This window comes from Lutjanus erythropterus, chromosome 19 (genome assembly GCF_056507025.1).
Source record: "Lutjanus erythropterus isolate fLutEry1 chromosome 19, fLutEry1.hap2, whole genome shotgun sequence".
Taxonomy (NCBI): Eukaryota; Metazoa; Chordata; class Actinopteri; order Lutjaniformes; family Lutjanidae; genus Lutjanus; species Lutjanus erythropterus.
Genome location: NC_139335.1, coordinates 7592501 through 7605056, shown reverse-complemented (window position 1 = coordinate 7605056; position 12556 = coordinate 7592501). Strand labels below are relative to the sequence as shown.

General features: G+C 42.6%; 1 pseudogene across 1 annotated transcript in view; it reads left to right on the top strand.

The window, feature by feature from the left end:
• The first annotated feature begins 474 nt into the window (after positions 1–474).
• The window catches only part of LOC146309210 (disintegrin and metalloproteinase domain-containing protein 11-like), a 29908-nt pseudogene continuing 17826 nt past the window's right edge, over positions 475–12556 (top strand). Inside the window, exons 1-4 of the transcript XR_014772487.1 lie at positions 475–1078; positions 2473–2663; positions 7447–7523; positions 7902–7968. The product of XR_014772487.1 is annotated as a disintegrin and metalloproteinase domain-containing protein 11-like (transcript). The remainder of the gene's footprint in view (positions 1079–2472; positions 2664–7446; positions 7524–7901; positions 7969–12556) is intronic.

Sequence of the window (12556 nt, the reverse complement as noted above, 5' to 3'; positions counted from 1 at the left end):
GCAACTTGACTGGTTCACAAAGATAAACAACCACAAGGTGGTAATTCTGGTATGTCAATGTGGTTAGGGAATTAGCTCTTATTTTAAGTTTATTTTTTGGCATTTGCATGTATTTAATGTTTTTCAGCAGAGAATGACAGGATGTAAAAGCAAAAGTAGAGATCTTTTGTAAAAATATGAATTATGCATACATCCCCAAACTGAGTTGGTTGCCACAGAAACAGAGTATCTGTGGGACCATTTATGACGGCGATGCCACTAATGTATTTGCACGGATGTTTTTGCGTTCAGCTGTGATGTCTCTCCTCGGACACACCTTCATCCCTGCAGACCTGTAATCTTCATGTAACGTCTTTTAGAGACGCGCCACCGTTCATAGCCCCTCTACACTGAGAAAATGAATGAAGTGTTATAAACCCTGATCCCCTTAACGGTTCGTCTTCGGCCGTGCAGCTCCTCAGCCGGGCTGTCGCATCCTCTTCCTGCACGGAGAGCTGCATGGCAACGGGAGGAGGAGGCTGCTCGGGATGAGGGAGGGTACAACGGTCCCACGTGTCCTCCTCACCGCAGAAGACCCAACGCATTTTCTCTTCACTCTCCCATCCCTTCGTTTCCGCATACCGCAGATTCGCATATACGCACACACGAGCTCATCCATACACCCATACGCACCCGCGCAGCCTTGCGGAGGTATGCGTCCGCGGTGCGCGCTCTCCCGTTCCTCACCATCTCCTCACTGATCAATTTCTCCGCCCTAGGTCTGTAGGTTATGATTCATTTTTCATCTTTATGATATGCAAAGTCAAATCCTTAATAGCGGCGAGAGAGACAGAGAGCCATAGAGAGGGGGGAGAGATGAGAGGGCGCGCTTCATCAGATGTTTAGCAGCAGATTCATCTTCAAGCTTCGCCATCATCTCCGCTCTGCGCGTTTTGCTCTTCTTCCTCCGCTCCGCCGGCCGGGTTCGTGACATTTTGCTGCTCTCGATGGTGTAATCCGGGGGAATATGTGAAGATCATGCTGGCGGTGTGGTGCTTCATGGTCTTTGCTGCAGTGGGCGAGAGGCTTGCAGTCTCAGGTAAGAGAGAGAGCAGAGGGAGGGGGTGGATAAAGAGCGGGAGCACCCTTTTCGTTTCCTTTGCATCCACATTTTTTTCCCCTTGCACCAGCACTTTTCTAACCCCGATCCGTCCGAGGCTGTGATTTTATTGCAGCGGGATTTCGGTGGCAACCAGCCCGCTGGCCTCAGAGCACCCTCCGATGCGGAAGATTTGCTGCATCAACACATTTCAATCGCAGCCCCCATTGCCTGTATCCAACCTACCCATAAGTATCTCCAGGCAGCAGCGGTGTTTTCTCAAGTAAACATCTAAAAGCACAATGATGTGACTTGTCAATCACAAAGACAACGTGTTTTAGAGCTCTATTGATGAATTATGAAATTTTAAGCTATATGGGCCAAGTGCACATGTCAATATGGGCGTCAGTCTATTAGCTTATAGACTAAAATCATACATTCATTATTTTCCATCAAAACCTTATTATGTCCACTAAAATATTTATAGGCAATGACTGATAAAATGTTTGAAGTTGTCAGTGTGATAAATTAGGTCACCAAACCATCAGCCAGAAAAAAACTGTGTCCATTTGTACCTGGGTAGAAGTAGGCAGCTCTTTGGCTGTTCACATCAGAACCTCTTATTTTAGCTATAAAGAGTGACAAATTCACTGTTGACAAGAGGCTGCGGTGGATGAATGGGTTAAGTGCAAGGCTTTCCTGTGGGAGAGTCCAAATCCAGTCCCAGGAATCTAAAATTTGACAGTAGTGTGAAAATACATGTCAGTGGTACCTGTTATTTACAGTTTTATAACTGTTATTATCAGTTTTCAGTTGCAGTCTGGTTAGGTTTGGCCAACAAAACTACTTGGTAAGGATTAGGGAAAGATAATGGTTTCTGTGTGCAAATAGCATTGTTGGATATGGACACTTGGGTGCTTGTCTTTGCCATGCTAGGCTAAATACATCAGAGTGTAAATAGCCACATTGGGGTGTCCACCCCGAATACCAACAGCCACACTGGCTTTTCCACCCCGAATGACAATATCATTGATGGTTATGGCCATCTGGGTGCTTTTTTCTGTCATGCCAGGTTATACACACCCGGGTGTAAATAGCCACATTGCTTATTCCACTCTGGGTGCAAAAAACCAAACTGGCTATTCCAGCCTAGGTAAAAATAGCCACATTGGCTAATCCATCCCAGGTACAAATATAATTTTTGGCTGCAGACGTCTTGGTGCATGTCTCTGCCATGCAAGGCTATATACACCCTAGGTGCAAATAGCCACAATGACTATTACAACCTGGGTGCAAATAACATCTGCCAAAAAACACTGATCTGAGTGCTCGCTTGTTAAGAATCACTTTCCCCACCTTGTCAGACCATGTTTCTTGTGTTGTGCTACATGCAGGTGTGGACAGGAGCCCAGTGCAGGATGGTGGCATGTGGGACTGGTTTACCCTGGCAGGGCGGCCAGATAGCGAGGACACTGCCACTAAGATCACGTACCCGAAGCGTCTGGTGCAGCAGATCGAGTCGGAGGAGGAAATGGCTCATGACCACTTGGATACCAGGGTGAAGAACAGCACCGGAGACTCCTCGGTAAGTTGTGACTAACAATAAACCCCCTATGTCACCAATCTCACTCTCAAAATTGTTTATATTCGCATCTGATTACTCTGTTCTCTGTCAGTCTCAGCCCAGTGGTCTTAATTTGGGGAGCATAGACACTTGATTAGATTTCAGGAATCTCCCATCAAGATGAGGAATAGATTAATCTCACTTAAAAGAAAGTATTCCAGTTGGACGGAGAAGACGAATAATCAGAGGATTCATTATCATCTCTCACAGGTTTCTCTCTGGACCAAAATCATATGAAATGGGGGTCTGCAGCACTTAAATGTGCAGATCAGTAAGTTCTGGAAAAGTCTGGTGCTCAACATGCATCCTTCGGTGGCCTTGTAGCAAATCTGTGTGAGCATATATGGGTGTGACAGTGCAGAGACAGATGGGAACCTCATTTCTCCCGTGTCTGTAAGTGTGCACCACTCAGCTCTCTGCTGCTCACGCGGCTCCTGCTACACAGGGATGACAGTGCAGGGTGGTATTTTTGACCCAGTTAGTCACTGAAAATCCCTCTGAATGTCCACAGTGAAGAACTGAGACAGACAAGTTGTTGCTTTACAGCCATTTATTCCCACCTGTACTCACGCAGTGACATCTGGCAACAAGTTACCCTACTGAAACTAAAACCCTCTGACCTGTTTTGTACATAGTACAAGCAATGTAGTAAATTTATCAAAGAACTGTTTAAATGTTTGCGTGTTTGTGGTGGTCCTCCTCTCCACAGAAAAAAGCTTAGCCCCTCCTGAAATATTCAGTCATTATGTCCGATCATCCGGCTGCCGTGCCGAGCCCCCGACTTCTTCATTATTCAATGGTGTGTTGAAGTATGTCCCCATAAATTATGAAACAGGCCTGTGTGAGAAGTGCTGCATGGTCCAAGAAGCTTTAGCTCCCCTACCCTGCCCCCCACCCCTCTATCTCTCTGTCATGCTGATATGATGTAGTTCATATAACTGTTATGAGAGGGTACATTAAGCTCCTTACACACAGACACACACACGCAGGCACATTTGAAGAATATAGTTAAGATACATGTTGTCTCTCGAGGAGAACCCATCCTAAAGGAGAAATCTGTAATATATTTGCTGTAATAAAACATAAAATGATCATGATATTTCATCAGAAATTAAGAAAACATGCTTAGTTGAAATACTGACAACAGCACTGCAGCTGCATTATCCTCCTTTGATATTTCCATTCCAGGCCAAATGTTTTACATAAATTTGAGCTCAAATCAGTGCAGATCAGTTCAATGAAGTGTCTGTTTATGAGGTGCAAGAAGTCTTTAATAATCCTTTAGAAAGAGTAGATGTTTATAACAGTTAAGCAAAATGTTAATCAAATCTGGTAGGCATTCACTGAACACCAACTCCTGAGTTTGTATTTTCGTGGCAGTGGACTTTTGTTTTCGGGATAACAGGCTGTGCAGACAATTGACAGTGTTGTCGCTCATCATTGTCAATTCACAATGCTGCTTCTTGTGCTTCTGTGGTGTTCCTGCAGCCTGCTTCAGCTTCTCCTTCCAGCCTGCTTCCTGCTTCAGACAACTCGCTTTAACCAAAGATCGTATATTAAATAGGATTTCAACCTAATTAAAAGAGCATTGTTGGCCATTGTGTGGCAAAGTCCAAGTAGCGACTTGGCGCCATTGGATTGAAATCTTAAAAAGGCTGTAATGTTGTTAAATACACAGTTGTCTGTGGTTGAAGTGAGTTGTTTTCCCCTGCCCTCTCCTCCCCTGACACCACAGAGACAGACAGGCTGCAGGAGCTCTGCAGGAGCTCTGCAGGAGCACAGGTTGTGCACCCTCATAATTTGACAATTAGAACAAGCGATGAGTCCTTTACTCTAAGTCAATCAGCTGTTTATAACCATCAATTGCCTGCCTGTAAAGTTAAGCCTGAAAATAACACTTTCTGGATGATAATTTAAGTGACTGCCCATCTCACTGCCTGCCAAACTCAGTTTAATAGTTATAAACATCTACGCCTTCAACAAGATTATTAATGATGTCTTAAGACTCATAAACAGACACTTACTCATTTGGTGAAAATTCAGCATTAATTTGAACTCTAATTAATGTGAAAAAAAAAGAAAGGGCAGTTTTTCCGGTCTGGAATGGAAATTTCAAAGGAGGACACTGTGGCTGTAAGTGAAGCGAATATTTCGATTCAGCATGTTTCCTTGCTCTCTGATGACATATCGTGATCGTTTTTAAGATTTAATATGGTAAATATATTACAGATTTCTCCTTTTAATATACCGTCTACTCATTATTTGAACCGCAGAACTCATGTTTGGATGCATCGCAGTTAACATAATATACATTCATGAGATACAAATGATGACACTGTTCAAGTAGACGAGGTTTCAGAAGTTCCTGTCTCAGCTGCTGTACCCTGTCGCCCTGCTGTGTTTTGTTTTTTGAAATATTAAAGACGCCAAGAATGAGAGACATCATAAATTTAGAAGCAGAAAGAGATGAGCTGTGCTTTTTCATTCTGTTCTGTCACATAATGCTGCATTGAAAATAAGTGAGGTGAGGGGAATGTTTTTAATGTTTGTGCATAAAGACTGCACTGGATTACAATTATTTTAAGATATCAGGCTGACGTTGACATGCTGCAGCAGGGTATTGATATTATTGGTTTCTGGGTGGATATCCTGTATGGATTGAAAAATTACTGTGCAAAGTCCTCCAGCTGAGGAAGATTCTGACACAGTCGAAAGCACCAGAACAGCTATGAAATGGGCTTTGGATGGAACACCTTAAAGCTTCTACAAGAAACTTTAATGTTTTGTTGATTTTGGAGGAAAAGTTTTGGAGAAAAAATATAGAATATAGAAATGTAGAAAAGCAAACATGCATAAATATGAAAAATCACAGAAGACATCTTGCACAAAAAGTACCATTACAAACAGGAACAGAACCATGAACTCTGAGGTATTTGCCTGTTGGCATTTGAAGTGCAGTGCACACCTGTATGTAAATGTAGTGAGCAGTGTAGCAGAATGAATAGTGCAATGGAGCAGAGAGAAATTGGGCGAAGTGAGTGGAGTTCATAACATTCAACAGTGTGTGTAGTGTAACAATTATCGTGAATACTGTAAAGCGTAAACAAAATAAACACTCGACAGAGTGCAGCCTTGATGGACGCCATGCTTCAGCCTCTCCAAGACAGTAGTAAGAAATCTGTTGCATGTAGTCACAGGAGGGAATGATTCCTGGATAGTGATGTATGTTATTGTAAAAGCCCGGTGATTCACTGCAGCCTGGTTCCTCCAGACTGAGATCAAAGCCACGCTGGCACAGCCTGAGCTGCTGAAGAGACATGCTGTGTAGTCTTCAGTGTATTTCTCTTATTTTTCTCTATATTGGTGCTGCAGTGTCCTTACCTCCTCAGCTCTGGCAGCTGTTCATTAAGGTTGTTATAAATATTGATACTTTCCTGATACCATATGTTTAAAATGACACAATGGGCCTCACGCAGCAACAGTCTCTTATTTTCCTCTTATATTTCTCTTAATTTTGTGTTAAGAGGAAAAATAAGACAAGTTTCCAGATGGACCAAATGTTCATAACCACCAAAATGTGCTTTTACCCAGGTGTGCTGAATGATGAATCCCACTGGGTCATAAATTGGAGGGGCGTGGCCAGTTGTTTGTTATCGGCATAGATAACACCCCTTAATAGCTATGCAGGGGCAGGTGTTTGCAAATAATCTGTTACATGCCCAAGAACTGGAGATATGCCACCAAAAAAGACCTTGTCAAGGAGAAGAATTTCAGAATTTCAGCAATAGTAAAATCGAAATATTGTGATGCTATAAATGCTGTGCCAGCAGACGGATGCATAGTAACTGAAGTGAGTGAATGAACTTGAGCCTTGCTATGGATGCCAAAGCCAAGAAATGTACGGTCTCTGAAGAGAATAGTTGCCGCTCCAGACTTTGACCAAAAAATGGCTATGTTTCACCAAGGTGAAAATTTTCTTGTAGCCAAGAAAAGAGTCGACATAAGAAAACACTGGTGAATCTGAGCAATCAGTAGGTACTGGTAAAATAAGAACAAATGGTGGATACAAACAAAAATAAGAGAATATTTGTTCATAATCGTGGTATCCATAGTACCAAAATATAAAAAATGCTCTTTAAAGGCCTCACTTCAGTTCAGTCTCTATTGCCCTGCCTGAAATTTGGTTTGCAGCAAAGCCAGACAGTATTTAATGACTTTTTCTTTTAGGAGCACTGTGCGCAGGTTGAAAAAATTGTCCTATTTTGTGGGCCAAAGACTTTGTTTCTTTTTGCAGTGGTATCGAATTTTTCCAGTGTTGTATCGAGGTTTAAAATTCTGTTATTGTAACCGCTCTAATTGGTACAGCATCACTGACAATAGCAGTGAAGTTTCCTCCTCCTCTTCCTCCTCCTCTCTTCTCTTCCTTCTTTTGTCCAGCCTCTGTCCATCCATCTCGATCAGGAAACTCCAGCCCAGCTCTTAAACAGCCATACCTCTCTGCAGTCCGAATGCTGGCAGCCAATGTCGATCGATGGAGACTTTATCAATCATAATATTTCAGCGGCTGAGATGCTTTTAGAGCGTACACACTATTGATTCTGTTGAATTATTCATGGGACTTTTTTCAAAATCACTCTGTGGCTTTTACAGAGCGACACACTTAACCACAATTGTTTTGTTACACTTCAATTTATCAGCTGTCTAATCTGTCTCTGTCACTGTGGTTTCTTTTTTTTTTTTTCAGCCCGTCCACTTGGCCCAGAGCTGTTTCCAAGTGGAAGCCTTCGGACAAACCTTCACTCTGGACCTGGAGCTAAACCAGTTAGTATTACCGCCTAAAATCATCAGATCTGCCTCTTTGCACACGCTTGTATCAGTAGGTGCTCTTAATTTACTGCAGCTGTTCTGATTAGCATTTCCACGCACTTAAGCAAATGCACTTAGCGGCTCTATTATGTTACACGACAAGATGGGGAATACCAATGTGACACACACGCACACACACAAAGACCGACACTGCTGCATTTTTATGAGGTTCCACTGATTTTATTAACACCCCATGTTAATATGTTCTCTGTGTAATAGATTTGAGATGAGAGTGAGAGGTGGAAAAATATCCCTGATGAAACCAATTTTGGCTTCATGGTGAAACAGATAATGCTGTTAGAGATATTCATGGTACCTCTCTTCTCTCTGCAGTCACCTCCTGTCCTCAGAATATGTGGAACGGCACTTTAACCAGGACGGCAGACCTTCACAGTCTGTGGTAAGGCTGTTTGCGTGGGGTGGAGATGTGTGCTGACAGGATTTTAGCGAGCGAACTTGTCTTTTGGCGCACAGAAGGCAGCATATTAATGAGGTGACCAGAGCGGTGGAGCGGCATTCAGTTCTTTGGCTGTGGACACTGACACTTTGTCACATTTTACACTGATGCCGCTGCCATTGAATCTTAGAATTAATTTAAAGTTTGTCAGAAGCGATGCTTCACGTTGTCTAGAGCTCACTGTGTAACATGGGGGGGACAAGGGGGTCTGGATCCCCCCTTTTCTGGGAAAACAGACAGTTGTCCCCCTCAGCATATCATTGTAAATGTAACACCATAATATTGCATAATATAACAATGTGCTCTGGAAGCACTTGTCATAATTATAGATAAAAATTTGTCAGCTTGTGCAGTTAGTCTGCTGTTATCCAAACCAGACTTTTTCCATAATTATTGTATATTTCATTAGTTTGAAGACATTTTGAATTTGAAAAATAAATTGCACTTCAAATTATAATATAATTCAAAATGTACGCATGCAACCTATCATTAATTTAATGATGTATTATTACCAATTGTCAGGGGTGTTGGGTGTACGTCTTATGCAGGTTTATGAAGTCGCTGTCCTGGAGAACATCCTCTTTTATAATCATTATAATCCCAGTGCAACGTCACCTCCTATGACACCTATTCTGTCCTCCATCTCCATGATGGACGCTTCACCTTGACCCCCTCCTCACGTTGCAGCCATCGCTGGCCTTGCTGTGGCAAGACATTTTTTTAAGGTCACGTCTTCTTTATTTCAGTGACAGTACGACTCTCAGGAAGCACAGCAACAGCACTCATTTTTCTCATTCCTAGCCTTTAGCAGGTCCCTAAAATTGTTGATTTTCCTTTATAGAGCTCTGAAACCTTCAATCTTTGAACTGGAACTGTGCTTATTTTGAGCTTTATAATCTTGTAAAAATCAAAACAGATATTTAGTGACTACAAAATGTAGCAGAAAAATAGGATTAAAGCATGAATTGGTGGCCTGGTAGCTCAGTTTTTAGAGCATTTGTCCCATGTACCGAGGCTGTGGGTCCTCTGCAGCGGCCGTAGGTTCGACTCTCGCCTGTGGCCCTTTGCTGCATATTATTCCCCCACTCTCTCTCCCCCTTTTCCTGTCATTTTGTCAGCTGCCATATAAATTAAAGGCATAAAAGAAGAGCAAATTAATTTTTAAGCTGTCTTCTTGATGGAGCTGTTACACGAGATCACACCATACTCATTGTAAATATAAAATAACACCCATACATGGTGTACCATTAACACCTAGTGGCCATTCTTTGTATTGCTGATTAAACAAACTAACCTAAATAGGCTATTGGACTGAAAAGGACCACTGCTATTTTATCATTACTGTTAATGTAATTATGTAAAACATTTGAACATGTCTGTCCAACACTTATCAATTATCCAAGATACAGTAGTAAGAAGGATTTCCTCTATGTACATTAATACAGCAGTGCTTTGGGCGGCACTTTGTTCCCTTCAGGAATTGCTCTTGAGAATTTAATACAGTATCTGCCCTTGAGTCTCATATACATTTTAAGTTGACTGAATGCAGATTTGTTTGACTGAAGTCTCATTTTAGAAACAGAAGGCATGGTTTTTGTTTGTTTCCGTCTTTTACAGCCGATTATGATGTTTTATTGAAGTTTTTACAGTTTGATCTCCTCCTCCCGTTCTATCTATTTATGGAACGTGCATCGTGTGCTCTCCGCTTTAGAAATAGATGATGATTATGTATGTAACTGTGTACGTGGGTTCGCCTGTCAGCCGTGTGCACGCACGCCTCTCTGCTGTGGCCTTTCTCAGGCGGTCAGGAAAAAAGCCGGTGGATGCCTGCGGTGTTGAACCACAAGCTCAGAGCAAGAATTAAAGGGACAGTTCACTCCAGAGTCTCCAGAAAAAACCTTACCTGCAGTGCTCTTTATTCATCTAGATTCTATTGGTGTGAGATATTGGTGGTAGAGATGTCTGCCTTCTCTATATTATGGGACTAAATGGCACTTGGCTTGTGATGCTCAAAGCGCCACGAAATTACATTTGAAAAATTCAGTAGCAATGTCTTTTTGCAGAAATCATGACTCGGATACTAAAGATAACACACAGACCTTGTTGTGAGAAGTTTCTTTATACAGTGGAATCTACCGGAGCTGCTCTCTTTCTATGGTTGAATCCATTAGAACTACTTTCCTTCTACAATAGAAGGGTCGAGTGCCATTTGGTCCCATTATGTTTGAGAAAAGGCAGAAATCTCTACGGTTTATATCACCAAATCACAGAAACTCATACCAAAACAATCTAGATGGATAAATAATACTACAAGTAAGAGGAAAAATACGTCTTTTTGATTTAGGTATGAACTGTCCCTTTAAGAGATAACAGGGAAATGGATGAAAGCCTTCACATCTGATGTGATGTGTGTTTGTCACGACAGACCAGAGGAATGTCACTGCGTTCTGCTCGCCAAGAGGGATTGTTAATGGGTTTTTTTTTCTGTACAAATGTTACAGTCATTGCCCCCCCCCCCCCCCCCCCCAGTAGCTACCCACCCACCCAGCCAGCACTCCATGTCCCCACCCACAATCATTCCAAACTCTCCCTCAGCCCTCCCAACCAATCATGAGCCTGTTTCCATAGCAACGAGTTAGCTCAGTGGTGTCATTAAGTTCTTGGCAGCGACGAGAATGAAAGAAGACCAAGAGGGAGGGAAGAGCAGAGCCGGTGAGAGAGAAGGAGGAGGAGGAGGAGGAGGAGGAGGGAGTATGAAGAGTAAAATGCCAGTTAATACAAAGCAAAGATGAGCTCTGGCGTTAGGGAGGAGTCATTTTTGGGGTGTTTGTGTGTTCATAGGCAGTTTGTTCCCAGAGCGGCGGGAGGGAGGGGAAGCCTGCAGTCAGGCCAGATTGTCCCTCGGCTGGACGGAGGCCTCACGTGACGCCTCTGATGCTGCTGCTGGACACGGCGGGCGTGATGCGGTCAGGGCAGCGCGTCACCAGACCGATCTCTGTCATCAAAACACTTTTATTTATTTTTGGCGTTGGTTGCCCGAGCTGTTGTGGCAAGGCCGAGACACCCTGCTGAACTCAATTTGATCCAGGTGAACCAGTGTTTCTCACTCTTCTCACTTCTCCTGGTGGTTCATCTCAGAGATGTGACCTCGCGAAGCCACGCGCCCACTTTTTGAGGGAGTGTCAGCTGGAGACAAAAGCCCACGCTCTGTTGTGGTAGTCAAGGTTATTGTAAGGGCACAATTCCCTTTTTTTTACTCTCCTTTCATGGCTCAGTTGGAGCTTGGCTACTCAGTGTTACGGGTGCTAGAAATGTGTTTCAACCTATTCAGTATACCATTTATGGTGCCAACTCACTATTTGAACTGTTGTACTCATTTTTGCATGGGTATTTGCAACATATTACCCCTTTAATTTAATGTTTGCAAGGTCTGAAAAGTGCTTTGATTTAGGGGTGCTTGAAAGTGCTTGAAATTGTAATTGCATTACTGCTGAATAGTTTGCTCTTTAGACAAAGAAGTAGAATAAGTCAGCCTAATTGATTTTGCCTTTCACACAAAATGAAGACGAGTCACTCGAGCCTCGCTTGAAAAGGATTTTATTGAAATTGAAGTTATTTGTCTAGTGTTGGTGTGAGTGACTGTTTCATATTGGCTCATCCATGTTATATTGGATGCCAAGTCCACTTACAGACAGGTGACACATTTTGAAACATGACGCTTTGTGTTTTCCTTTAATTGTCGCTCCGCTGTAGAATCACAAAACATTATTTTAGTTCTTTGCAGCACAGTGACATCTGATTTGATGAATAACCGAAATGGGGCCTAATCATTTTGAACATACACTCTTAGAAACAAATGTTCCAAAAGGCAGGAACCAAAGTATAGCAGGTTTTCTTTTCCTATGGGTTGTTGTGTTGATGACATCCTTGATTACAATGGTTCTGCTCAAAACTGGTGGAAACACAGCTGAATCACTAGCTAGCGCCAAGGTTCTAAGAACCTTGAACCGAACCGGTTCAGGAACCAGAGCTATTTTGGTGGAAAAGGGTTTTGAGTCGGTCCCAGATTAAAATTTTGAAATATAAATGGGTTCTCAGTTGTTGGCTGTAGAAGGTGGAAGGGCTCTGGATAGATTCCCCAAAAAGGTTTCTGGGTGGAACATTTGCACCACTGAAGGGTTCACTGTAGAATCTCTCATAGGGAATAACCCTTTATGTTTGGTTCTCGGTAGAACCTTCTGAAAGGACTCCAGGTGGAAACTTTATAAATGGTTCTATCAGGAACTAAAAGGGTTCTCCTATCTGGACACCCCAGACCCTATATGGTTTTAGCTATGTGTATGTAAATATGTGATTTACCGCAGCTTTAAAGTGCTGGAAAAACATTAAAATGCACCTTTTACATGCTTGAAAAGTGCTTGAATTTGACTTTGGAAAATGTGCATAAACCTGCCTACTGTACAGTTGGTCCATGTTCAGTTCTCACATCCCACTGTGTGCGCAACATGAGTGTTAATTTATTCAACAGATC